The following is a 27,527-nucleotide window of genomic DNA, read 5'->3' as shown; positions in this document are numbered from 1 at the left end:
AGCCACATGTTTAATAACCAGGGCCAGCTCACCATATCTTCTGAAAGTGATGAATTGTTCCTACTGTGCAGAAGATTCATTGAAGCCTCTTGTGCCTTTCCTTAGTATCTGGGTGTGAGTGATGGTCTGTCTCCCTTCAAAAGTGTATGATGATGCAAAGTGACAGAATGTCAAATGCACAAGCTTGGGAAGGCTGTCTCTTAATACAGAATCCTTTTGAAGCCCACGGAATCTCTCGAATTGTGTGTCTAAATAAAATTGATAGCCATAAAAAACACCTCTTAAATTCAACACAGGCGTATGTTTTGCTAACCGTAAGAGTGCACAGCGCATTTTGGCATTAAATTGCCACTTGATTTTATACATGGGTTCTCCAACCCTTTTTGACTTTTTGATCAGCTTATAAATGTTTATAAATGCGCCTTGCGCTTCCAAGATACATCACGGCGCTGTGGCAAATGCAGTCTGCCATAAAGCAGATTGGTGATTACATCTTTTATTGTGGGAAAACGTTCTGCGTAGTCAATACGAATACGGGCATTTAAAGTGCCTTTTTTATTTACTGAGAACAACATCAAAGATTAAGTTAACCAATATGTCTCAGAATACACTCTGGAATAGTTGCGATTTATGTAAATTTCTAAACCCCATTTTTTCGTATTTCTAAACATGGGCCGATGCACAGGAAATGGTGAATGAGTAAATGTTATTCTTGTAGTACTTTGGACTCACTCATGAATTTTAAGAGCAATTTAAGGCACTCAATACGAGAGGCTGAGCCCATGTCTGCTAATTATTGCACAAAATACAATATCTTGAAGGTTTATATTTAACATCTGGGATAATTAATGCCTATTCCAGTATCCCCCATGGCCCCTAACTAGTGGTTTGTGGGTGCCCCGAATGGGCACCGGGATACCCACCTCTGGTCCGAGGGGGGCTGAATAAGGCTCTGTGAGGCGGACTGCATGCCCCCTTCCCTTCTTAATTGCAGTTTGCGCCTGGGGGTGGGGTAGCCAGGGCTTACAACGGTTGGGGAGGAGTGCTGCGTGGCCTCTCTTCCTCTTTTTTAATACATTAGGCCTGGGGAGATGGGGTCCCTGGGCCTAATGCTCAAGGAGGGGAGCCGAACACCCCTCCTATTATCAGTAATTAGCCCTGGGGGATGGGAGTCACATATCAGGTGATTCCCAATGCATCCCTATGAGAGGGCAGCCTCACAGCAGTAAGAAACCAAATAGGTTGTTTGTCACTACCAGGGCAGGCCACACAATTAAGGCACATGTCCTACCTTTTACCTACACTGCACCCTGCCTATAGGGCTAGCATGGGTCTACCTTAGGGGTGACTGTTATGTGGTAAAAGGGCAGTTACCAACATGGCACCCACTTTAAGTGCCACGTCACAGTGGCAGTAAACTGTAGGGGCAGAGGCCTGAGACAGGTTTTAAAAGTTCTGGGATGACCCTGCAAAAAGGGGCACATCCACCAGTTCCCATAGCCAATAGTGGCAAGAGAATGAGGGCCAGTGACTCCCTCCCCCAGCATGGATGTGGGGAGTTATATGCAAGGCCTGTGGGCAGGCCAGACTCTGCAACCAATATCAAACTGCAGGGCCAAAGGCCGTACATAACTGGCGTTGACTGCAGTGGATGGTAATTTGCAGGGCCTAATGGCAGTCCAGGCCCTGTGGCCAATCACACGCTGGCACAGCAGGCTGTACAGAGCGTGGGCTTTCTTTCCATTAGGGTGCCCTGTGACAATCCCTCCTGCTGTGTATGGCCAAAGGGCGTGCACAGTGGGGGAGTCGAGTTTACATATGTTAATATATTGCTTTACATTTTTCTTAAAACCTAGAAATTCACTGAGAAAAAATAGTTAAAGTGATGTTATACTTAAAGAATTGTAATAATATCTTAATCTACATTAAAAAAAACTTAGAAAATAACCAGAAAAAAACAAAGGTTAAAGTGAGGTTATACTTAGGTGTGATAATAAGATATGATTTTTTTTTAAACCTTAGAAATTCACAGAAAAAACAAAGGTTAAAGTAACATTATAGTTATGTGAAAATGTCAGCGGCAACGTAACGTTTGAACTAAAAAAAACACAGAAATTCACCAGTTCAGGAGACATAGCTATAACTTGCGCCCCCAACTTGCACTGCTTATGAGCTCACATATTACATCACTCATGATATGTTCTATGACATCATTTATGATGTCAGAGATGATAAATAGCGAGAGAGCTGAGCGGAAACAGATGCCCGAGTAATATCGGGTAAAGAATTGGCTATCATCAGGAAAAACCCGATTACCTAAAAGGGGCGGTTTTTGTAATCCTTCACTACCGGGAAATCGTAAAAAATAAATAATTTAACATTGATATTAGCATTAACACCGTAATTACTGGCAGGGTATTACCGATGTGCGACAAAGCGCGTACACACACGTTGTAGTGTTGTAAAAAATAATAATCCCCCGCTCAGATACATGTTGGACTCACGACGGAAAAATGGTTATTGATGTGCGCTCATATGGCCAGAGAGACAAAGCGCATATATACATATACATGTGGCAAAAAATCTTTGAATAAGCCACTAGGGTGTCAAGTAACAGAAGCAGTCAATACCCCATCGTTGTTTTTTTGATTGGACCCTCTCACTATTTTTCATATTTTTTCACTTTCACGTCCTCAGGTCACAGTGGGCCTTAGCGCGCCCATACCACCGAGGTTTAGTCTCTCTGGTCCTGATGAATGCCCGGTAATTTACACCACTTGGGCAGAAACACGTCGACCCCACCCCTTGGGAACCAGCTGAACAATTAATTCAGCCACTGTTTCCCACACTCTGTTTTTAGTGTGTCTGATTGGCCATTTAATAAATCTTTTTTTGGACACAATCCAGACAATTTTAAAACACTCAATCACACCATCACCTACCACCATAAAACCATCTCTGCAGTAATTCTGGCATTGCAGCACACCGGGGAGGCACTCGGCCTCTCCCGGTGGGGCCCGATGATGAAGCACGTCACCAACTAGGTTGGTGAGTGAGGGCTTTCTTAAAGAAGCTAGTGAGATTCTTCATGCTAGCTCCTTTTACTTGAAAGTACACTCTTTCGTTGTTTATACACTCCAGGTATGGGAACACATGGAGAGAAATATTGCCTTTTAGCGGATAAAGGTATAGTCCAAATCTGTGTGTTTAATATAGAATCAGGGCATTCATGGTCATATCACTCACAATACAAGATTTGAAAAAAATATTATTTACGGGTGCGCGTGGAAGACAATTTCTATGGACCAATCTCTTTGTGGGCAGAAGGACATTGAGGAGGTAGGTAGGTGGACTTACACAGGTTAGCAACAAAAATACATATGATGATGTACCAACGCAAAAAGAATTCAGCAAATTTCTGTAGTGAACAGTGACTAGTTGTGAAACTTGTGAAGGTGACCCGATCATTGCAACAGCAAACAACTCCTGTGCCCGTAGACCCGCGTGTATCGAGATTATATGCGACCCCACTGCGCACTGTGATGTCATAGATCACACATCCACATTGTGTCTTATTTCGTAGGACCCCCTCTGTGCTTTCAGATTTTACTCGGCTCCCCTGAACATTGTGGTGATATGCGATCTGTTTGTGCATTGTGATGCTACAGGAGGACACGTGGGTGCCCTGAGATTTTCATTTTTAACTTGTTTTTTTAAAAACGTTTACGGCCTTCCCAGTGAATAGCGACTAGTTGTGAAACTTGTGAAGGTGGCCCGATCATTGTAACAGCAAACAACTCCTGTGCCCGTAGACCCGTGTGTATCGAGATTATATGCGACCCCAGTGCGGACTGAGATGTAACAAATCACACATCCACATTGTGTCTTATTGTGTATGACCTCCTCTGTGCTTTCACTGGTACTGCGATGCGGCGCTTGTGACTGAACCACAGACCTCAGACGTGAGTCTCATTGTCACGAAGCATTTAAACGCAATTGCATTGATGATGGTGTGTAAGAGAAAAAAGAAGGGATGAGACCGAAGGGGAAATTAAATGTATAGAAAAAGGGGTGTAACAACAATTACAAATCAAAGAAAAAAGAATAAATGCTTACAGTGAATGGCAGACACAGAGGAAAGAAAACCCATGCTGTTATTTTGCGCTTCAAAGGAAGGGACATACACAGCCATTCGTCACCAGCCACGCAAGCTAGCACAAAAAACTTGCTAGAGTGAAGCAGTGGGTGCTTGTAACGTGGATGTTTCGCAGCTGCAGTCCTGACAGCTGAGGCAGGCAGCTTTTGCACAGTCCTGGCAGCGGGTGCTGCTTTTGCACAGACCCGGCAGGGTGAGTGCTTAGCTACCTCTGCACTGTCATGGCAGCGGGGGTTTCCACCACCTCCTCCCAGCCGTGAAAGAGGCTGCATGTGTACCGCAACAGTAATGGAGGCCGTAGCCTCTGCACACACCCGACAGCAGAGGAAGATGGCTCAACACAGACCCGGTAGAGAAGGGAGGGGGCGGGAGGGCTGCTTCTGCACAGACCCGTTGCCTTTGCAAACAGAGTGATGGAGCACCTGCCTCTTTACTGGCGCGGCCGAAGTAGAGATTGCCTCTGCCCAGAAAAGACAGTTGGGTTGTTTGTTTCACCACGGTCCGAGAGCAGAAACCTCCTCCTCACAGACTCAGGAGACGGGATTGCCTCCTCATGCCAGGGCAGGGATACGGGATGCCTCTGCGAAATCTTAACCGCAAGGCTGTCCTTAAAGACAGTGCAGGACCACGTCTGCTGAGGCCTCTGAGCAGCTGAGCTGCTGGGGATGCTCAGCACAGACCCGAGAAAGCAAGCAAGTTCCCCACAGACACTGACATTATTGTAGGCTGTTCGTCACTGTATGCAAAGTTCTGCAATTGCCCCCGTGTGTGCGTTCGTGAGGACTGACATCATTGAACCACCATCTGTCATAGCCAAGAAAACCAAGTGGCGAATTGGGAAAACTGCACTGTTTTGTCTCCCATGCGTACGATGTAAGGCATCACACGCATGCGAGAGAAAGAGGGAGACTTCGTCCACCAATCACACGACAAACAAGCATTGAAAATGCAACAGGACTCAGATTTACCCGAGACCTATTGCATTTTAAATGGAAGTTCCGGCATGAAAGAAGGCAGGAACAGGAGGGGTTGGGGGGTGGTTGTGGTACAAAACGTTATGGACTGCAGGAGGGAACGGGGAGATAGCCTCGCAAAGCAAAAATGGCGCCATGGCAGTCAGGAGGCAGGACTAAGAAGGCAAAAACCAATGAAAATGCAGAATTTATCATTGCCGCAAATCAAATTTATGGCCACAAAGTGGGCAGATCTTCCCCCCGCTATACTGTATACAGCATCTCTTGACGAGCCAGCGCATGCGCAGCCTAGGCGAGACCTAAAAACAGGAGGACATCATAAAAACTAGGAAGGCATTCAAGTTGGCACACAACAAGCTGGATTATGAGTCTGGGCAGATATTCACTTTTTTAAGGAAATATGACTTCGTCAAACCCAAGCACTTTGAGCAAATCCATCAAGCCAGAGATAATAATAAAGCAGACAATGTGAATCACCTAATTCCGATGTCAGTTCTATCCAGAGTGAGACCGGGTCGGAAGGCAGTAGCATGGGGAGGGGCCCAGTAGCAGCCTGTGGTGGGAGTGCTGCCGACCGCTGATGTGGGGCGGGGGAGGGGCGGGGTGGGGGGTAGTAAGCTGCGGATTACGGCTGATTAGAGGTAAGTAAACATATAAATAAATAAAACAAATTTTGTTGCGCGCGCTGCATCGCCAAATGCGATGCTGCGTGCGCAACGAAATCCGTTTTATTTATTTATATGTTTACTTACCTCTAATCGGCCGTAACCCATAGTTTACTACCACCCCACCCTGCCCCTTCCCCTCCCTAAGTCCACACCCGACAGCACTCCCAAAACAGGCCACTACTGGAGGGGCCACGCAGGGGAAGATATGGGCTCCCTGACCCTTGCAGAGGAACTTGATTTTCTACAACAGGCATGCCGGCAAACTTAGAGACCAAGGAAGCCCAAACAAGCACTAGGCAAAGACGCAATGAAAGGAGGAGGGCAAGAAGGAAATGTAACAAATGCAAGAGGCAAGCGGCAATGCAACAACAGGTGGAAGAAAAAGCAAAGGGGGACACCAACACGGTCATCAACCTGTCTCGGGTACAATTGGACCAAGCCCAGAGAGCAACTTTGATTACATCCAAATGCGTGTGAACATTTTTAAATTCATCAGAAAAATGAACCAAGTATTTTGCCATTAAAAAATCCAAAAACAAAGATGAACCCACTGTAACCAACACAACATCTGTGTATACTAATCTTTTAATATCATACATTCCAGCTCTACAAACATTGGAAGTATCAGCATCAGAGGGCTGCAGCAATGATCCAGCACAAGGCACTCAAGATCTCTTACAAAATGCTGGAATCAATTTGACAGCTGCAAAATCCAGCCCGTTTAAACCAACATCATCTTTCAGTACAGTCATGCCTTGGGATGCCATTGACATTTTTCATGATGTGGTGGTGGGCGAACTTAAAATGCCGCTGTTAGAATTGGGGGTCTCTAGATGGAAGAGGTAGGCACCTTTGACCAAATAGGGACCCTTGCATCTAAGTCAGCGAAAGGGGATTACACTACTGGATGACCCCTGCTCACCCCCTTGGTAGCTTGGCACGAGCAGACAGGCTTATCTCAGAAGCAGTGTGTTAAGCATTTGTGAACACATACAGTAATACGGTGAAAACACGACAGATGGACACCACACAGGTGTTATAAAAATAAGTATTCTTTATATAGACTTAACACAAGATCACAAATGACAAAGATCCACAACACTGGACTCAAAATAGACTTAAAGATGGTAGAAGTCACTTAGTTCAAGTTGATGATAAATGCGACACAGTTCTCACAAAAGTACCTGGATGCGTAACGCAAAACAAACAAAAGGTTCACATAGATGGAGATGCGTTGGTTCCTTACTTCAGGGGAGACGATGAGTCGCACCTCAATGCTTGCGCAGAGTAGGGGATGCTTCTTGGTCCTTACCGGAGAGGAGGTGATTCTTTGATTCCCATACTGCGTTCCGGTTACGATGCGTCAAGATGGTGCCTCGATGCAATGCGACAATCCGGTGCGATGCGATAAGATGGCGTCCTTGATGCGACGACGTGAAGACGATGCATGCACACCCGGTGGCCATGCGGCGAACTCTGTAACTTTGGAGCCGCGACAGGCCCTGCAACACGCTTCTCCGGTGATGCGACGGTGACCTCTGCGGTGGCGACACGCTTCTCTGGTGATGCGTCGGGTAACAGCTTTGACGAAGGCACGCTTCTCTGGTGATGCAGGAGAGACCTCTGTGGCAGCGACGCGCTTCCCCGGCGATGCGACGGCAACAGCTGCGACTGTGACACGCTTCTTCTCTTCTTCACATTGAGTCGCGCTTCCAGCTCCCAGCGACACGCAGGCTTCTGCAGACAGAATTCCCATCAAGGAAATTCAGAGGGGAGCTGGTATTGAAGTCTTTTGTCCCTGAGGCTTCAGCAGGAGGTAAGCACAAGTTCAAGCCCTTGGAGTAATATTCTGCAAGATGATGAAAGTTCTATGAAAGTTCCTTCTCCTCTCCATGGCACTGAAGACACCACTGTAGGCCAACCCAGCACTACAGCACACTGGCACTGGGGGCCATCCAACTCCTACAGCTTCCTTGGTTCTTGTCCTTGGCAGAGGTTCGTCTGTTGTTCCTGAAGTGATCTAAAGTCTTGGGGTCTGGGTCCCCATGTTTATACTACTAAATCCTTTGTCCTCTGAAGGCAGAGGGGCCTGTACCTAGTCCAATCCAATTCTGTGCAGTCCTGGAGCACTTTGTTTACAGGAATCCTTTTTCATTTGACAGGTTGGGCCAAGGACATCAGACGCACTACAGGAGGTGGAGCCAGCATTGTGGAAGGCAGGCACAGCCCTAGTCAGACCCAGGTGCAACTCCTCCCACCACTCTACATGCAGGTCTACTCAGTCCTGTGCTGACTCACCCTGTCTCCTGGAATCCCCCAGCCCCTGTCACTCACAAAACTAGACACACAATACACAAGCTAGCAGAGGCAGGCTGGATGGTTACTTAAGAAAATCCCTACTTTCTAAAAGAATGTTAAAACCAACTTCACTAAAAGATGCATTTTATCATTCTGAGTTCAGGCATACTAAACCATGTTCCCTGGGTCAGTTAGGATTATAAGGTGTTATAATCAAACTGCCCATTCTGCCCTAGGGGAACAGGTAGCCTTGCAATAGTGAAAAACGAAAATGGCTGTAATTCACTTTTAGGACATGCCACACACACCAGGGCATGTCCTACAATGCAACCTGCCTTTGGGCTTACCTTAGGCCTAGGGAAGGTCTAGAGACTGGTAAGTGGGTGCACTTACCCAGTCAGTATGGCAGTACTAGACTGCACACAGGCTCTGCAATGGCAGGACTCAGACACACTTTACAAGCTGCTTCGGTGGGTGGCACAACCAGTGCTGCAAGCCCACCAGCAGCATGTGATTTACAATCCCTGGGCACACATGGTGCACTATACTAGGGTCTGACAAGTAAATCAAATAACCCAATCATGGAGTCACTAATCAATACATCAATTTAACATAGGGAGTACTTGCACTGTGGCACTGAATAGCAGTGGCACAGTGCCCAAAGCATCTAAACCAGCAAAACATATCAAAAACAGAGGAGGCAATCAGAAGAAATGGAGGGAGACTCAAGCCAATGGTACCAGGTCTAACAGCTGCAACAAAAAAATGAGCGCATAAAGGATAATGTCAAGTTTCAAAATAAAAAATATGGGGAGATGGTCAGGAAGTTACAAAAACAAAGTGACCTAATCATCAATAAATCTGACAAAGGGGACAATATTGTCCTTTGGCCCAAGAATGAATACCTTGTAGAAGCACACAAACACCTGGATGATGCATCGTGCTACAAAAAGGCAAACCACAATCAGTTGAGACTGGTGAAGGAAACCTGTAAACAGCATCTCAACAAATGGAAAAGAGAAGGATTGATTTCTAATGATGAATTTCTACTTCTCAACACGGAGTTTCCCATAACTCCGGTTTTGTATTTTGTACCTAAAATACACAAGAAAATCTCTCTTATCCCAGGATGGCCAATAATATCAATGAAAGGGTGTTTTTTTGGAAAATATGTCTCCAAATGTGGATTTCTTTCTACAAGATCTTGTTAAAGTATTACCCTCTTATATAAAGGACACTAATGATTGTTTAGAGAATATTAGAAATGTTCCTTGGTCGGATAACTGCAAACAAATCACATCAGTGCTTTGTACACTAGTATTATTCATGCAGATGGTTTATATGTAGTCAAATTTTACCTTAAAGACAGACCCATTGACAAGTACAAACATGGGGTAATGATTCTTGAAATGATTGAATTTTGTCTGCATAATAATTTCTTTTTATTCAACAAAGATATTTACCAGCAGTTAAGAGGAGTTGCCATGAGAGCCTGCTTCTCCCCCAGCTATGCATGCTTGCACGTGGGCTGGTGGGAGGAGCAGATCCTAAGGGTAATGCACAAAGATGACTGGGAAGCGCATATATTGTGTTGGATGTGTTTCATAGGCGACATTTTTGTTGTGTGGAATGGGTCTCTTGAAAAGGCTAGTGCATTCATTAATAACATCAATAACAATGAATTAAATCTACAATTCAATGCACTTTTAGACAGCAGAGCCATAGACTTTCTGGGTGTACATGTAGAGGTATTCAGTGACAAATTGGAAACTATTTTGCACAGAAAAAGTACTGCTGGCAATTCTATCCTACATGCCTCTACCTTTCATCCCTACCACTTTATAAAAAGCATTCCTTACTGGGTATTCCTGAGACTCTAGAGAATATGTAGCACTGATCATGAGTTCCAGAAATGTGTGAGAAAAGTCAGCAGCAGATTCTCAGACAGGTGTTACAGTAAAAAGATTATTCAGGTGGCCCTGGATAAAGTAAACAAGGTGTCGCGAGAGAATTTACTGCTGAATAAAGTCTCTAGATCCTCTAGGAGTGACAACACAGACAAAGTGAAAAACAAGACTAGTCAGGAAACCCATCTCATAAATACTAACAGCAGACAACACAGGCAGATCAGAGCCATCATTAACAACAGATGGCTTATAGTTAACAAGCATTGGCATAGCCAATAGGTCTCGCCTTTGGGACCTTATAAGTGTTTAGCCATGCAACAGTTGATATTGTTGCACCAAGGATATTGTGCTGCATAACTAAATACTTATAAGGTCCCAAAAGCAAGACCTATTGGCTATTCCATTGCTTGTTTTTTTTTTGCGTTAGCCGCAGTTGATCAGAATCGGCAACAAGCACTGTCAAAGTCAAAAGATCAGCTACCACTTTCAAAGGTGAGACCTCTTGGCTTTGCCAATTATTGATTTTGTCTGTGGGTAGGTTTCGGCAAAATTCTAGAGTGGAAAACATTTTGATGCTTTGCGAAAAACCTATAGGCCACTTTTCATGCTGCTAACCACAGATTCACCTTTTTACAGAGGAACTCTTTAATGGTAAAAAACCTATCTGTCGGGCAATCTTTCACAGAAAGCTGCTTTGAATTGAAGGTCTGGGTATGCTGTATGCAGTGTCTCGCATGTTTGCTTTGCATTTGTAGACCCCGATGCTGAGGAGAAAGAGCTGGGCAGTGCATCTGTACACCAGCACACACTTGGGTTTGTTTACCCTTAGAGGGATCGTTATTGTTTTCAGCACTTAGGAATCATGAAGACGGATGATGATTGTGTGTCATAAAAATGTCACACATACGCCATCTCAAACCTTAGCAGCGATGCCTAATTGAAAAAAGATTACACAGTTGGCTGGTCATGAATGAAATAAAGAAAACGGCAAACGCGAATGGTGCGCGCGCTTGGGAGAGCAGTCTTCACTTTTCAAGCACTGCGCTTGTGCTTGTGGCGCGCCGCTGCTCGCTCCCGCAAGGTGGATGCCGCCACTAGCACGAGTGCAGTGCTTGAAAAGTGAAGACCGATGGCTAAAGGCCCTCCTAGAGCACCACATGCATGCTGCCTATGCGAGACCTAAAAAGGACATGGTTCTAGGAGAATTGCTACCAGCCCAACCTACATTAACGTTTAGAAAGGCTAAATCTATGCAGAATGTTCTAGTCAGGAGTAGTCCCGAGATACCGCACAGGGACTTGAAGCCCATGACCACATGGCTGGCATCAAAAAATGACTTTTACAAGTGTAGCTCGTGTAGAGCTTGCAAATTTGGTTGTAACACAACTCAATATACATCTGTGTTTGGCCCCACCATCAATCATCTCAAGGGGATATATAACTGCCGCATAGAGTTTGCAGTTTATGTGTTAACCTGTACCTGTGAATTATAATATGTTGGAAGCACTAAATTACAAGTTCATGTAAGATTACTCCAACATTTGAGGGCAATAGTCAACCTGAAGTATTTTGTAATTGGTGCGGTGCCCCCATTGAGAAGAGGGGAAAACAGAGACAAGAAACTGAGACGTTTGGAGGCAAAAATCATTCTGGAATATGATACGCGTACACTGAATGGGCTCACCAACGGGGAGGAACTTCATAATTTCCTCTAGTCTACAGGCTCCCTAGATGGCTCTGGGTAGTCATATGTTTTGGGGATTTTATGTTGTCTGGTTAAGAGTTTCAGGTTTTATTCGAACAGAGAAAGCAGTTTGGAGGGAAACCTACAGGAATAAACCCAGGTGGGTAGGGGCTTGTACTGATGCTATTGCATACATTAATTAAATGAATCATCTTAGTATTTTCCATTAGGGTCTGCTTCCTAAATTCATGAGAATTGGTTGTTTTTCTTTAAAGACATGGGAGGAAAAGCAGGGCCGGATGCTCTGTTTGACTTCATGAATACAACACACTTTTATCCCCTCTATGCACTTAAGCACTTTACTACACACTTTTGCACTTTAATCTTATTGGCACTGAATGAAGGTTGTATATAGGTAGGTCGATGTGCGACAAAGGTGATGACCATTTGTTATTTATCACCATATGAGAGTTGTGTTTACATTCGAAACACATGGGGGCAGATTTATGTTTCCTGGCGCATCCCTGCAAATCAGCAAGGATGCGCCAGGAAAGATGCGTCACGCAAGTTTACCCTTGTGCCACACATGATGCGCCGCATTTACAATGCGGCGCATCATGGCGCAGGAATAAACAGATGCGTGACGCATCCGATGGCGTAAGGTTGGCGCAGTGCTTCAGTTGCGTCGCAAGCGCGACGCAACTCCAGCACTGTTCCAACCTACCCTATCCCTAACATGGTGCGTCAAGCCTTACGCCTGCTTCAAGCAGGCGCAGGGTTTTGGCGCATCAGCGTTGGGAAAGTGACTCAGTCAAATCTTATAGATTTGACTGAGTCACTTTTCAGGGGCGTTCCTGCGACGGAACGCCCCCCCCTCTGTCGACACGCCCACGTGAAACCTGACGCAGGTTTTACATGGCGCAGGGCTTTACATCGTGACGCATCTCCATAGATGCGTCACGATGTAAATATGGCGCAATGTGGTGCAGGGTTTACACCGCCGCTGCGTCACAAAAGTGACGCAACGGCGGCGTAAAAGTGGCGCATCTCCAATATAGATCTGCCCCATGGTCTAGACCGGATATAAGGCTTCGACATATACCACTGAGGGTATAGAACAAAACCAAGGCAACATGACCACAGATCTGTTTGCATTACTCACTTTAGTTAAATCCTGTCAGGAGAGATGTGCTTTACAAAGGATTGAGTTGTAATAGCAATTTTGCACATCAGCGAGGGGACACAGTATTCAGCTGCTATCATTTATTCCATTTGAGCAGTTATATCCACTTGCCACGCAGTAATTGTTCTCTTAGTTTATCCATTTGTTAGTGTGCCATATTAAAGACACTAGGAGTGGCAAGTAAGGTGTGTTCACGTTGCACTTTAATTTAGGAGAACAGCACCTTACATATGCAGGAGTCCTAACAGCAGTTTTTGCATGCTAGAGAGGGGCTGCAATATTTGGCAGCTTTCAATTACTGCATTTGAGCAGTTACATTGTTTCACCACGCAGTAAAAGTTCTCCCAGTGCATCCACTTATCAGTATGCCACTATACTGACTCCAGGAGAGGCATGTAAGTAGTATGCATATTGCACATTAATGAGTTGCTCTCCTAAATCGTCCTCCAGGTTGTAGCAACGTTTTTGTTGGTTCATCTTGGTGTTGCAATCTACCAATGATGCATTGAAGCATGTTTTTACAATTTTGTATAACTATATTGTACAGTTATACAGCTATATATCCATTTATGACCAATCACAGTACTGTATATTTGTGGAAGGAGCATTGTATTTATTAATTTCTGAATTGAATGTGAAGTAAATCAACACGATCTAAGGGTGAGACATTACGATATTAATTAAAGGTCATAGACTGTTGTCCTTGACAATACCTGTGAGAGTCACATGGTGTGTGTAAAATGTAAAATGGTGGATTTGCGGTGCATTTCATTATCTGAGCAAGCCCAGTGTGGTGGGCGAAACATGTCATCCTGTCTCGCAAATAAAGAAATACTAAACAAAGCACAGACCTTGGAGTCCTTGTCCCATACTTGCGTTGCAGCGTATGGGGAATCATTTGGTATATATATATATATATATTACCGACTGGCGGTCGCCAGTAGGTAGTTATAGTTAGGACCCTGTTTCCATAGGAAATCCGCAACATTCTATTTGGAATAACTTTGGCGCCGGTCGACGAATCCTCGCGAAATTCTCAAAACAGGTGGGGCGCTACGCTCCGCTCCTACCCTGAAAGTCTCGGGGGGATTCGTCAAGCAGGGGCTGAGAAAAAAGGGGGGTCCCAAAACGCGTTTTTCCCATGCATTTTTCCATAGGACCTTTAGACACAGCTACAACCCGAACAGCTGAACAGAGTTACTTGAAATTTGGCAGAGAGGTAGTCCTCAGGTCAAGGAAGTGCCTTTTGTAGGTCTGGTGTAAATCTGTTCAGTAGTTCCTGAGAAAATAGCATTTAAATCAATATATATATCTGTGGCAGCTTACGGTGCGCTTACCGTGCGCTTACGGTAAGCTTACCGTACGCGTACGGTGACGTGCGCGAGCGCGATTCTGATTGGCTGTTAGATCTTAGTAAACATTCGAATCGGTCGAAACCAGGAAGCGGCGGCCGCCATTTTGTGTGTTTCACACAGAAAAAAAAGGGTGAAAACTTGAAAAGGGGGCAAGGAAGAGAGTTACAGACCCCCAAACATTTGAAAGGGGGTCAAAGAAGGACAGAGAAGTACAAAAAAACCATTTATTAATTTTAAAAAAAAATCGCGGGGTACGCGTACGGTAAGCTTACGGTAAGCTTACCGTACGCGTACGGTAGAAAAAAAAAAAAAAAAAAGAGATACAATTCAGATTTAAGTGTTTAGATATTAGGGGGCTCTAAAAAGAGCTGTTGTGTTTATGAAGTGATTTTATTTTTTAGTGGTACCTACAAGTAAGTACCGATGCAGAGTCTAAGGTTCAAGAGGAAGACTCTGTTCCCTTCATCAGTGAAGTGTACACCATCTCCTCTATAAATGTCTTGCATGTCGTAACGCAAGTTGTTGTGGTAAATGGAACCCATACCATAGTCTCGGAGGAAAGCAGAAACAGATTTGTTGACGTGCTTTCTTGCTTTGTCAATCTGCGGACAAAAATGATTGGACCAGTTCCATTTTTGCCTTTGGCATATGTTAGAATATGCAAAGGCAGTTTTAGGGAAAAGTGAAAACAGTTGTGCAAAGGTCTCCTTCATAAGCATTTCCAGACCTACCCCAGTCAAAGTGCCTAGGTCATTGCCACCACAGTGCACTATTATGAGGTCAGGGTGTTGGATTTGCATGAAGGATTTCACCAATGGCATCAATTGGTGCCACTTTAACCCTCTCTGACCAATCCATTTAATGTCTACATTTGGCAAAGCAAGGTCTCTCACCATACCTGTTTTCTCTGCATACTTTTCACTCCAGAAGACATAGCTGTGCCCTACAATCCACACTGTGAACATCTTCCAAGGAGATCTGGATGCACTCAGGAGGTGTAATTCAGTAGAATGGTAAAAAGAAATGAAAGACAGTTTGGAAATGGAGGCATACATATTTTTTTTTTTTAAAAAGAACTGATTGGCTGTTTCATACCATTCTACACTAAAAACTAGGCTGTATGTGTAAATTTATAGAAGCATGTTTTGTATTGGTACAGAAAAATGTGTTACCAAAGAACAGTACTATGGATTTGCTGTTAGGTTTGAAAAGTCAAGCACTCCTGCTCTTTGGAAATGAAACATTGTGTGGTGAACTTCTGACCTAACTCTACACAGCAGTGTTTCAAGAGCAGTTGCTATGGTAGCAGGCAGAAGTCAAGTTGGGGGAAGGGTACTAGGCTGAAGTCAAGTTGGGGGAAGGGTACTTTTGGAAAAGGGTTGGTTTTCAACCAATAGAAATGTGTGATTACATTTGAAAAAAAGGGGGAAGCACTGAGATTTGAAACTAACATGTATATGTGTGGAAAAAGAGAGGGAAACATTGCCATTATCTGGTTCTGCTGAGAGGAGAGAGGTGTACAGAACAGAGATCCTGGCTCTGATAATCTGCTGTTTGAGTGCCACATTTCTTTCACAACTAACTAATTTTAAAGGTGAGTTATGAGTTTGAGAGGGGATGTATATGGTAAATTAAGAAATGAATAATAGAATTGGAATTCCTTTTGTTGAAGTTGTGTTTATCGTTTTGTGTTTTGGGAGAAATTTAAATGTGAGGAACATGTAAAATAATATGGACTATGTTTTCACCATAAAATAAGGTGTATTGTTATAAATGAGGAATACTTTTAGGGTTTGAGGTTCCAGTCAGTAATGCAAATACATTCAGTATCACTAAGGCTGGTTGCCCTTGCTGGAGTGTAGTCAGTCACCCAGGTTACACATGTTTCTGGTCTCAAAAAGCTGTTTGGACATGTACTTTTTTGAGAATCTGAAAAGTGGAATGAAAATGTGTCAGACTGTAAAAGTACTTATCACTTGCAAAAAAAAAGAGTAGCAAGTGTGCTTTCAAATTGGCAAAGAAATTTCGTTTTCTGACTAATATGAAACCATGACTCTGTGTGCAAAGAGGAATTATAGACAGAGATTTATTGTGTATTACTCTGGTAATTTTACAGTTGCATTAGTAGAAAAGGGGGAGCTATTTTTTCTGCAGAAGCAGACTCTTAGCACACACCCAGCTGCTTATCCTGTGGAATCATGCATAGTATTCACAACCGAGTGGGGTTTGAGGTTGCAGTCAGTAATGCAAATACATTCAGCATCACTAAGGCTGGTTGCCCTTGCTGGAGTGTAGTCAGTCACCCAGGTTACACATGTTTCTGGTCTGAAAAAGCTGTTTGGACATGTGCTTTTTTAAGAATCTGAAAAGTGAATTAGAAATGTGTCAGACTGTAAAAGTACTTATCACTTGCAAAAAAAAGAGTAGTAAGTGTGGTTTCAAATTGGCAAAGAAATTTCGTTTTCTGCCTAATTTCAAACCATGACTCTGTGTGCAAAGAGGAATTACAGACAGAGATTTATTGCGTATTGCTCTGGTAATTTTACATTTGCATTAGATGGAAAGGGGGAGCTATTTTTTTCTGCAGAAGCAGACTCTTAGCACACACCCAGCTGCTTATCCTGTGGAATCATGCACAGTATTCACAACCGAGAGGGGTTTGAGGTTGCAGTCAGTAATGCAAATACATTCAGCATCACTAAGGCTGGTTGCCCTTGCTGGAGTGTAGTCAGTCACCCAGGTTACACATGTTTCTGGTCTGAAAAAGCTGTTTGGACATGTGCTTTTTTAAGAATCTGAAAAGTGGATTAGAAATGTGAAACCATGAATCTGTGTGCAAAGAGGAATTATAGACAGAGATTTATTGTGCATTACTCTGGTAATTTTACAGTTGCATTAGTAGAAAAGGGGGAGCTATTTTTTCTGCAGAAGCAGACTCTTAGCACACACCCAGCTGCTTATCCTGTGGAATCATGCATAGTATTCACAACCGAGTGGGGTTTGAGGTTGCAGTCAGTAATGCAAATACATTCAGCATCACTATGACTGGTTGCCCTTGCTGGAGTGTAGTCAGTCACCCAGGTTACACATGTTGCTGGTCTCAAAAAGCTGTTTGGACATGTGCTTTTTTAAGAATCAGAAAAGTGGATTCAAAATGTGTCAGACTGTAAAAGTACTTATCACTTGCCAAAAAAAAGAGTAGTAAGTGTGGTTTCAAATTGGCAAAGAAATTTCGTTTTCTGCCTAATTTCAAACCATGACTCTGTGTGCAAAGAGGAATTACAGACAGAGATTTATTGCGTATTGCTCTGGTAATTTTACATTTGCATTAGATGGAAAGGGGGAGCTATTTTTTTCTGCAGAAGCAGACTCTTAGCACACACCCAGCTGCTTATCCTGTGGAATCATGCACAGTATTCACAACCGAGTGGGGTTTGAGGTTGCAGTCAGTAATGCAAATACATTCAGCATCACTAAGGCTGGTTGCCCTTGCTGGAGTGTAGTCAGTCACCCAGGTTACACATGTTGCTGGTCTCAAAAAGCTGTTTGGACATGTGCTTTTTTAAGAATCTGAAAAGTGGATTCAAAAGGTGTCAGACTGTAAAAGTACTTATCACTTGCCAAAAAGAGAATAGTAAGTGTGCTTTCAAATTGGCAAAGATATTTCGTTTTCTGCCTAATTTCAAACCATGACTCTGTGTGCAAAGAGGAATTACACAAAGAGATTTATTGCGTATTACTCTGGTAATTTTACATTTGCATTAGATGGAAAGGGGGAGCTATTTTTTCTGCAGAAGCAGACTCTTCGCACACACCCAGCTGCTTATCCTGTGGAATCATGCACAGTATTCACAACCGAGTGGGGTTTGAGGTTGCAGTCAGTAATGCAAATACATTCAGCATCACTAAGGCTGGTTGCCCTTGCTGGAGTGTAGTCAGTCACCCAGGTTACACATGTTGCTGGTCTCAAAAAGCTGTTTGGACATGTGCTTTTTTAAGAATCTGAAAAGTGGATTCAAAATGTGTCAGACTGTAAAAGTACTTATCACTTGCCAAAAAAAGAATACTAAGTGTGCTTTCAAATTGGCAAAGATATTTCGTTTTCTGCCTAATTTCAAACCATGACTCTGTGTGCAAAGAGGAATTACACAAAGAGATTTATTGCGTAATAGTCTGGTAATTTTACATTTGCATTACATGGAAAGGGGGAGCTAATTTTTCTGCAGAAGCAGACTCTTCGCACACACCCCGCTGTTTATCCTGTGAAATCATGCACAGTATTCACAACTGAGTTGGATTTGAGGTTGCAGTCAGTAATGCAAATACATTCAGCATCACTAAGGCTGGTTGCCCTTGCTGGAGTGTAGTCAGTCACCCAGGCTACAGATGTTGCTGGTCTCAAAAAGCTGTTTGGAGATGTGCTTTTTTCAGAATCTGAAAAGTGGATTCAAAATGTATCAGACTGTAAAAGTACTTATCACTTGCCAAAAAAGCAGTAGGAAGTGTGCTTTTCAATTGGCAAAGAAATTTCGTTTTCTGCCTAATTTCAAACCATGACTCTGTGTGCACACAGGAATTGTTTTTAGATAATTAATTTGTGAAGGTGTAATTGTGATTTTCACTTGTAGGAAAGGGGTACATAGTATTTTAAGATTTGAAAAGATCATAAAAAATGTAGTAATATATTTAAATAAAATAAAGGATTTTTTTTTTGTTTTTTTCAGGTATTGATGAAGAGCAGTGAACAAAATTTAAGATGCCTACAAAATCCAGACTAAGGAAAAACCACAAAAAAAAACTATATTTGAAGACAACTGGAGGACCTAAGTTAGTTGGAGATGCTCATGTTGGGAAAAAGAGAAAGTCTTCCGGTAAGCAGACAAAAGATTTTTTAAAGAACATCTTCAAAAAAAGGAAAAATGTACAAAATGTCTGTACTGGAAAGAATGTTTTAAATACAAAACAACAGAAAAAAATTGAGCATTTAGTTAATGCAAATATACCTTCAGAAACAATAAAGATTAACTTAAACAGAAAAACAGCGTTTAAAGAGATACGTAGAAAAATGTTTCAGAGAAGAGTTATGTCCAATTTGATAAAGGATGTGAAGAAATATAAGCAAAAGGCTAAATTTTATAAGAGAAAAAAAGAAATTGAAGCCATTGCAGCAAAGGCATTAGAATTAAAAAGGAAACTATTCATTTTAATTTTGAATAGGATGCGTACATTAGATAAAATGGTTAATGTACTGAAATCTAGGGGTGGGCGGAATTCGCGTAATCGCGTTACGCAAATCTCCGCGAAACGGTAAAAATCTCCGCGAACACGCAGAAATTCCGCGAACACGCGGAATTGCTTGTTCGCGATACTTTTTTCCTGTTCGCGATCGCTGTTTGCGTGCTCGGGGTGAAATATCTCGCGAACACGCATATTGAGAACGCGAACAAGCAAAAAATTTCGCGAAGTCGCGGAACGCAGATTTTTGGGCAATTTCGCGTTCTCCGCGGAACGCGAAATTACCCAAATTCCGCAAATTTCGCGAACGGAATGGAATTTACCGCCCAGGCCTACTGAAATCACAAAGCAAAAGGAAAAGAGTAGTGAAAAGAACAAACTTTTGTAAAGTGTTTTTAGGAGAATGGATGCATAGTTCAAGTAGTGAACCTTTTTTTAATGAAGAGAGTTATTTTCAAAGTAATAGTTTGCTGCATGCAGTTGACACCAGAGGTCGTGCTTATGAAGTGAAAAATGGTTGTATAATGGAGAAGGAGAAAATGGTTCCAAGAGATGAGGTACAAGTGATGGCGGATGAGGCTATGGGGAGACGTCCTAAAGACCCAGTGTACACTTGGAATTGTAGTAGTATTTGCACTGTGCGTCAGGAATCTATTGATAAATTTCGTGAGTTTCTAAGAGAATATAGTAAAAAATGTGTAAAACAGAAGATTAAGGTGCTTCAAAGTCTAGATCCATGCAGAGTGAGAGAGAATACTGGTTTGCAGGGTCATTCTCTGGCTTGTATATCTAGAAAAGTGTGTAAAAGTGTTTTTCATCATTTTAGGATGCTGGCTGTTCATCATACTGAAATGAGAAAGTTTGTGAGACGGTTGTATTTTGCTAAAAGTCCAGCAATAAAGTTAGATGAATTGAATAGGGCTCTGTTCCGTGGATCGGTATCAGATGTACAGAAGGTTACTGATGAAATTCAGTTTTGTTACTTTGGTCCTGAACAAGACAGTGCAGAAAAGGACACAGTAAATGAGGAAGAAGTGAAAGAGAATGTAGAACCCTCTGTAAGTAAGACATTTAATGATCACATAACAAAATTTGCAATAATCTCTAATGAAAGACCAAATATTACTTGTATTTGTTGCCGCAGAACTCATTATAGAAAACAAACCAGGAATGTTGATCTCTACAGAAAAAGTGAAAATGAAGATAATTATAAGTGGAAGGATTTTGCCACATATATATTTCTTGAAAATTGTTTTGAATTGGGTGAAGATCAGCGTATTTGTAAATACTGTTACAACAAGTTAGAGGAAAATAGAATGCCGACCAGAGCTGTACATAATAATTTAGAATTGGATGTTATTCCTGCCGAACTTTCTGAATTAAATACATATGAGTCTATACTTATTCAATGTGTTCATCCGTTCCAGACCATAGTACGTATGGAGCCCAAAACTGGTAAATTACCTCCTTCAGATTTACTGAGAGGTTTAAAAGGTAGAGTGGTGTAGTGGTGTATTTGCCCTTGGATTTGAAAAAAAATATGGAAACTATTGATGCAGATACTTTGGAAACTGAACCAGTTATTCTGGTTAATGGTGTACCTACAAAGAATAATAAGATTTGGCAGGAGCTGGTAGATGTACGGAAAGTACAAAGAGCAAATTTGTATTTGAAAAGGAATAACAAATGGTACGAATCAATTTATATAGAAGAAGAAGAAGAAGATTTACAAGAAGACACAGAAACACCAACTGGACAAATTGAAAAGGTGGACAAGTCAAAGGAAGAAGAAATTTATGAACATTTTAGCATACATCCTCTTCATTCAAAAGAAGTTATGGGAGACAATATTGATCTGTTTCAGATGAAGAAAGCAAAAGGAACTCCTGTGAGTGTATGGGAGGAGAGCTTGGAAGCTAGATGTTTTCCCCAGCTGTTTCCTACAGGAAAAGGAGGACGATACGATGAACGTCCAGAACAGATTCCAGCTTCTGAGTATCGAACTACAAGACTATATGCAGAAGATCCCAGATTTCGACAAAGTATTCCTTATATGTTCCATCTTTTATTTGAAAGCGACTTGTCTGCATTATCATATGCAGTAAATCACATTTTAAAAAGTGGAGTACATTTACGAAATGTGTCTGCTAAGGATTTTATGGAGAAAGTGCAGCACCGAGATGATCATTTGGAAACACAACTGATCAATCTGATGGCTTGTCAGCGTGGGACAAATGAATATTGGTACCGACGCCATGGTGAATTAAAATGCATGTTACGGAATTTAGGAACACCAACATGGTTCCTTACCCTAAGCTGTGCTGAGTACGGTTGGGATGATTTACTGGATTTTCTACGAGAGGCAAATTCAAACATTAAAAACATCGAATACAAGACAGCAGGAGAACTGTGCTCATTGGATCCGGTTAATGTTTGCAGATATTTCAATCATAGATTTGAGGCTATGATGTCCTTCATCTGCAATAAAAAAAATCCACCTCTTGGAGAAGTAGAGGATTTCTTTTGGAGAAAAGAGTACCAGGCAAGAGGTGCTCCTCATATTCATATGCTGTTGTGGATCAAGGATGCCCCAAAGTTTGGAACAGATGCTGATGAAGCAGTGTTATCTTTCATTGAAGAATATGCAACATGTGCTATACCAAAAAGCACAGAAGAGAAAAAGTTAAAGGAGCAAGTTTTACGTTTCCAAAGTCATTGGTGTGGAAAATACTGTCGACGGAAATACAAGAGCAAAGATAAATACTATACTAAATTTCGATTTTGATTTCCTAGACCTGTACTTTCAAATGGAAGAGTAAACAGTTTTATGTCATCTGTGAGACATACTATTACAAGAAAATCACCTAAGAATACCTACAACCTTAAAAGAAAAAAAGAATCAAAAAATATAAATGACTACAACCCAGTCATTTTATCCATGTGGAATGCTAACATGGATATACAGTATGTAGCTGACAATTCCATTGCTGTTGCTCGATATGTAACGTCTTACATAACTAAATCTGAAAAAACTGAATTGAAAGAAATGTGGGAAGAGATTTCTCACGAGAAGACTGTCAGTAAGAAGCTGTACAGTTTCAGTTTAAAGATGTTATCGCATCGAGAAATTGGATCCTACGAATGTTCAGATAGGTTATCTTCTGCAAGTCTCTACTCGAAATCAAGAAGAATAATTTGGGCAAGTTTAGGCCTTGCAGCAATGAGAAATCGGGTACTGAAATCTGTTGGAGAAATTGAATATTTGGCCGAGAATGACCCAGAAAGTACAGATATTTTGAAATCAAACATGTTGGACACATATTATCCCAAGAGAAGTCATCATCTAGAGAACATGTGTCTCTATGAAGTGCTGCAGAACTACATTTATTCACGGAAAGCCACAGAAGACATCAACAATGGAAAATATAAAGTCATTGGTGAGGAAGGATGTTTGGTGAAGCAAACAAAAGGAAGTTTGATAAATCACAGGAAGCTGAGTTGCGACACTACTGACAAAAAGGAATTTTACTACTTGGCTCTTTTACAGCTGTTTAAACCATGGCGTACAGAGGATGAACTACTGGGAGAATTTCAAAGCTATGAAGATTCATTTAATGCTTGCAAAGACAGCATACAATGCAGTACATTCACAACTTATGTGCAAATGTTAAATGAAGAAATTGAACAGGAAACTACAATTGCAGCTGAAGTAGCTAGAGACAGTTCTCAAGACAGCCAAAGTTCAGGAACACTCAGCCAAGATCCCCTAGGACAACCAATCGTTGAAAATGAAGCTGCAATAGCCATGAATGAAGTGGAAACGGCTATGAATCAAGCTCAAGAAGAATTTATAGACTTACCAAATTTGGAAAGACAACTGAATGAAGAGCAGCAACAAATTTATGAAGAGATCAGAAACAAAATTGATCACGGATTACTGCATGAAAAAAAAGAGTGCTCATGCACATCATTTCATCCAATCAGGATGTATGTAAGCGGACAAGCTGGAACTGGAAAAAGTTTCTTAATAAAAGTCATCAGAAGCTACCTACAGCAAAAAACGGATTCAACTTTGTCTTGTGTGGTTACTGCTCCAACTGGGTTAGCAGCATATAACATAAAAGGAATCACTTTACAGCGTTTGCTAATGTTACCAGTGGAGCATGAGAACAAAATACAATACCACAAGCTAACTGGAGAAGCATGCTTGGAAGTTTCAAGAGTATTGAAGAAGATGCAAGTTCTCATTATTGATGAGGTGAGCATGGTATCAAACTTAATGCTTGCCTTTGTGCATTTAAGAATGCAGCAAATTCTAAGGACAGACTATGACGTGTTATTTGGTGGAAAACATGTCATAGTTTTTGGGGATCTTCTACAGCTTACTCCAGTTAAAGGACAACCAGTGTTTAATACTGTGACACATGAAGACACAAAGAAGTCATTGGGAAGCATTCGTAATGCAAATATTTGGTCCTTCTTTGAGTACAAGGAACTTACTACTAATATGAGGCAAGCAAACGATGAAGAATATGGAAGTATTCTGAAAGATATCAGGATTGGACTACTGACTGAAGCTGGCACAAAAGCATTACAGAGTCGGTTGCTACATAATTTATTTCCAAAGGAAGAAATAGTTGCAGAGAAGATATACAAGAACATTGCAGAAAAGAAAAGTGTCATCTGCTTAATGCCAACTCTACGTGAATGCTCAATATTCAATGAGGAGCTTTTGAAATTGGAAAAGGAAGATATCAGGACATTGGAAGCAGTGGACAAAATTCAGGATGGAAGAATTACTATCACATTAACAGGCAAACTGAAAAATAAATTGGATTCACTAGAGAAGAACATTTCCAAAACTGCTGGATTAGAAAAAAATCTATATGTTTGCATGAACTGTAGAGTATTTTTAAGGAGAAATTTGGATGTTGAAAAAGGTTTAGTTAATGGAGCTATGGGAAGAGTTGTGGGTTTTATTAATTATCAGAAAAAAGATGGAATAGAATGTTTAAAAATAAAATTTGATCAGATAGAAGAAGTTATAGACATTTGTCGTTGTACAGTTCGTTTCATTCTTGTGAAAGACTTATATGTACAAAGGAAACAGTTTCCGTTTTCTCTAGCATATGCTGTAACTATTCACAAGTCTCAAGGATTGACTGTAGATTGTGCATTTGTAAACATTGGTTCAACTGTGTTCAAAGAAGGTATGGCTTATGTAGCTTTATCACGAGTGAAAACATTATCTGGTTTATTCATGATAGACTTTGATGATTCAAAAGTTAGTGCTGATACAAACTGTGTAAAGGAGTATAATAGATTAAGAAGAACCTATGCTCCTCATTTAGGTCAGTATCCTGTGTTAGAGAAACGTGTAGTTTCTCGTAAAAGGAGAATTGAGAATATCTGTAATGAGGATGTAGAGAGGAGGAAAAAAAAGAGGAGTGATGTAATTGCAAGCAAAAAGAAAAAGGAAAATGAAGAAGAGGTTGTAGGATGTCATTTTGAAAATAGCTCTGGTGTCAACTACTACGCTAATGTAGTGCTGAATGTTGCATTTTATCTGGAAAGTTTGCAAGAGCAGATAATAGTAAATCAGAGAAAAAGATTCTGTTCTGAGTTGAGTCTCCTTTTTCAAAAGCTGAGTAATGATAAAACTCAAATAGAAAGTGCTACTGAAATTAGAAAACTTCTAGATGTATGTTCAGGACGAACACAGTTTTCTCAAAATGTACAGCAAGACGCACAGGAATTCTTGATGTATTTTCTTCAGGTACTGGAAGAAGAAGGGGTTCCCATTGAAAATATGTTTGGTGTCTCTTATAAGTGGGAACATAGTTGTGAAAACTGTCACAATACATGTGGCTCTAATGTTGATTCTGAAAGGTTTATTTATTTAACATTGCCAGACAGTAAAACAGTCACTTTTGCTAAATTAGTTAAAGATGCTAATCATAGCATGGAATGCGGTGAGTGTAAATCTGACATGTTTTCAACGTTAATTTTAAAGGAATACGGACAGTATGTAATTTTAATGATGCAACGATGTAAAGCTGATGGTTCAAAATTGGATACTTTAATAAAGAAGTTTATAGGACAGCAATTATCAATTTCAGGAAAAACTTTTCTAACAGTTGCAATAATTTTCCATGATGGACCTACTGTAACTTCTGGACATTACACAGTTTATCTTAAATGTGAAAACGGCTGGACACTGTGTAATGATTCCCAATTGATTTTCAAGCAACGTTTGCCTTTTGATTTAGCAAATTCCTATCTAATCTTCCTGAAACCAAAATTTTAGAGAAACTTGGCAAGATCTGTACAAAACAATTTTACAATTTTATTGGATTAGTATTGGAATTTTCAAAAAAAAAGATTTTTCAAATTACCATTTGGCCTAATGGAAAGGTAACCAATTGTAATGTGGACTTATTTAATTCCTAATGAATCTTTTGGAAACCAAAAATTTAGAGAAAATCGGTAACATCTGTACAATTTAAATTTTGGAATTTTATTGGATTACCATTGGAAATTTATTCAAAAAAGATTTTTAAAATTACTATTTGGCCATAAGGAAAGGTAACCAATTGTATTGTGGACTTATTTAATTATTAATTAATCTTTTGGAAACCAAAATGTTAGAGAGAATCGGTAACATCTGTACAATTTAAATTTTGGAATTTTATTAGATTACCATTGGAAATTTAATCAAAAAAGAATTTTAAAATTACTATTTGGCCTAAAGGAAATGGAACCAGATGTATTGTGGAGTTATTTGAGATATATTATTTTTGTGATTATGCTTCTGAAACAAAATTGTCAGACGGTATTTTAAAGAAATAGTTATTAGATGATATTTTTTTAGAATATTATGCATTTCTATAATGTTATGTTTAAGTAAAAAGAGGTTCTGGGCCTTTTTAAAACAATCTTTGAGATTGTTATTTTTTTTTTGTCCGCTGTTAAGTGATGAATGCAATTGCTTTCACGATTTATAGTGAAATGCAATATATTCTGAAAAAAGCAAAAAAAAGGCAAAACATTTTTGGGGGAAATATGTAAATACGTGTACTGTGTTATATAATGATTTATTAAATATTAATACTTTTTCATTTTTTTCAGATTGTGAAAGACAATTTTCGAAAAAAACCAACAATTTTTTCAAGTAATTTCAATTAAATTTTAATTAAAAATTAAATTGTTGGGTGGGTCAGGTAAGTCAGCAATTAGATGGTCCCTTTCTTCCACTTCTCCTCAAACAGATTTTTAGTATTTAGTTATTAATTCCTCAAGGATCTTGAGATGTGGTAATTGATTTTTAGTGTTTAAAAAAAAAAAAAAAAAAAAAAAAAAAAAAAATTACGCTTACGCGTACGGTAAAAAAAAAAAAAAGTTTTAAAGAAAAAATAAAAAAAAGTTGAGAGGTAAGGTTGGCTCTTAAAAGAGCCGTTGTGTTCATGCAGGGACAGAGGAAAGGACGAATGGGAACATTAGCTGGTAGGACAAATGTGCTGGTCTATTTTGTTGTTAATGAGGGGAACACTGGTCTCCCTATGAACAATTAGACCATGGCAAAATGAACACCGCATAGTAACCCTCGCAAACCGATGGTTCGTTTCCACAGGATCAGAAAAAGGTGAATCTGCCCCCACAGATGAAGGGCTCTGCTGAGCTTCCGAAGAAGGACTCGGCTGAGCTTCTGTGGATGTGCTTGCTCGACTTACTGAAGGGTTGCCTCTAGTATGTCGTGCATGTGTCCTAGGATGTACATCCTCAAGGTGTCTCAACATAGTGTGATTCCCGAAGGAATACTTCTTGTTGGGATTCCGTCGCGAAAGTACACGCTGGCACAGCTTGCAAGTCACCAAGGCAGCATTTACTTTTTTCTCACCCTCAGGGAAAGTAAATACTCCCATATAAAAGAGCTCTTCTGTTTCATCTTTCTCTGCCTGATGGTGGTGCTGCTAGCCTCACTCTCAGCAGAAGAGTGCTGGTCTGCCATCGTATCACAAAGACAAGTCAGCTCCTTCACCTAAGGGATCACAAGCAGAAATGAGGGGA

Source organism: Triturus cristatus, chromosome 10, assembly GCF_964204655.1.
Source record: "Triturus cristatus chromosome 10, aTriCri1.1, whole genome shotgun sequence".
NCBI classification, from domain to species: Eukaryota; Metazoa; Chordata; class Amphibia; order Caudata; family Salamandridae; genus Triturus; species Triturus cristatus.
The sequence above is the reverse complement of the archived record's forward strand: the minus strand, read 5'-3'. Positions refer to the sequence as shown.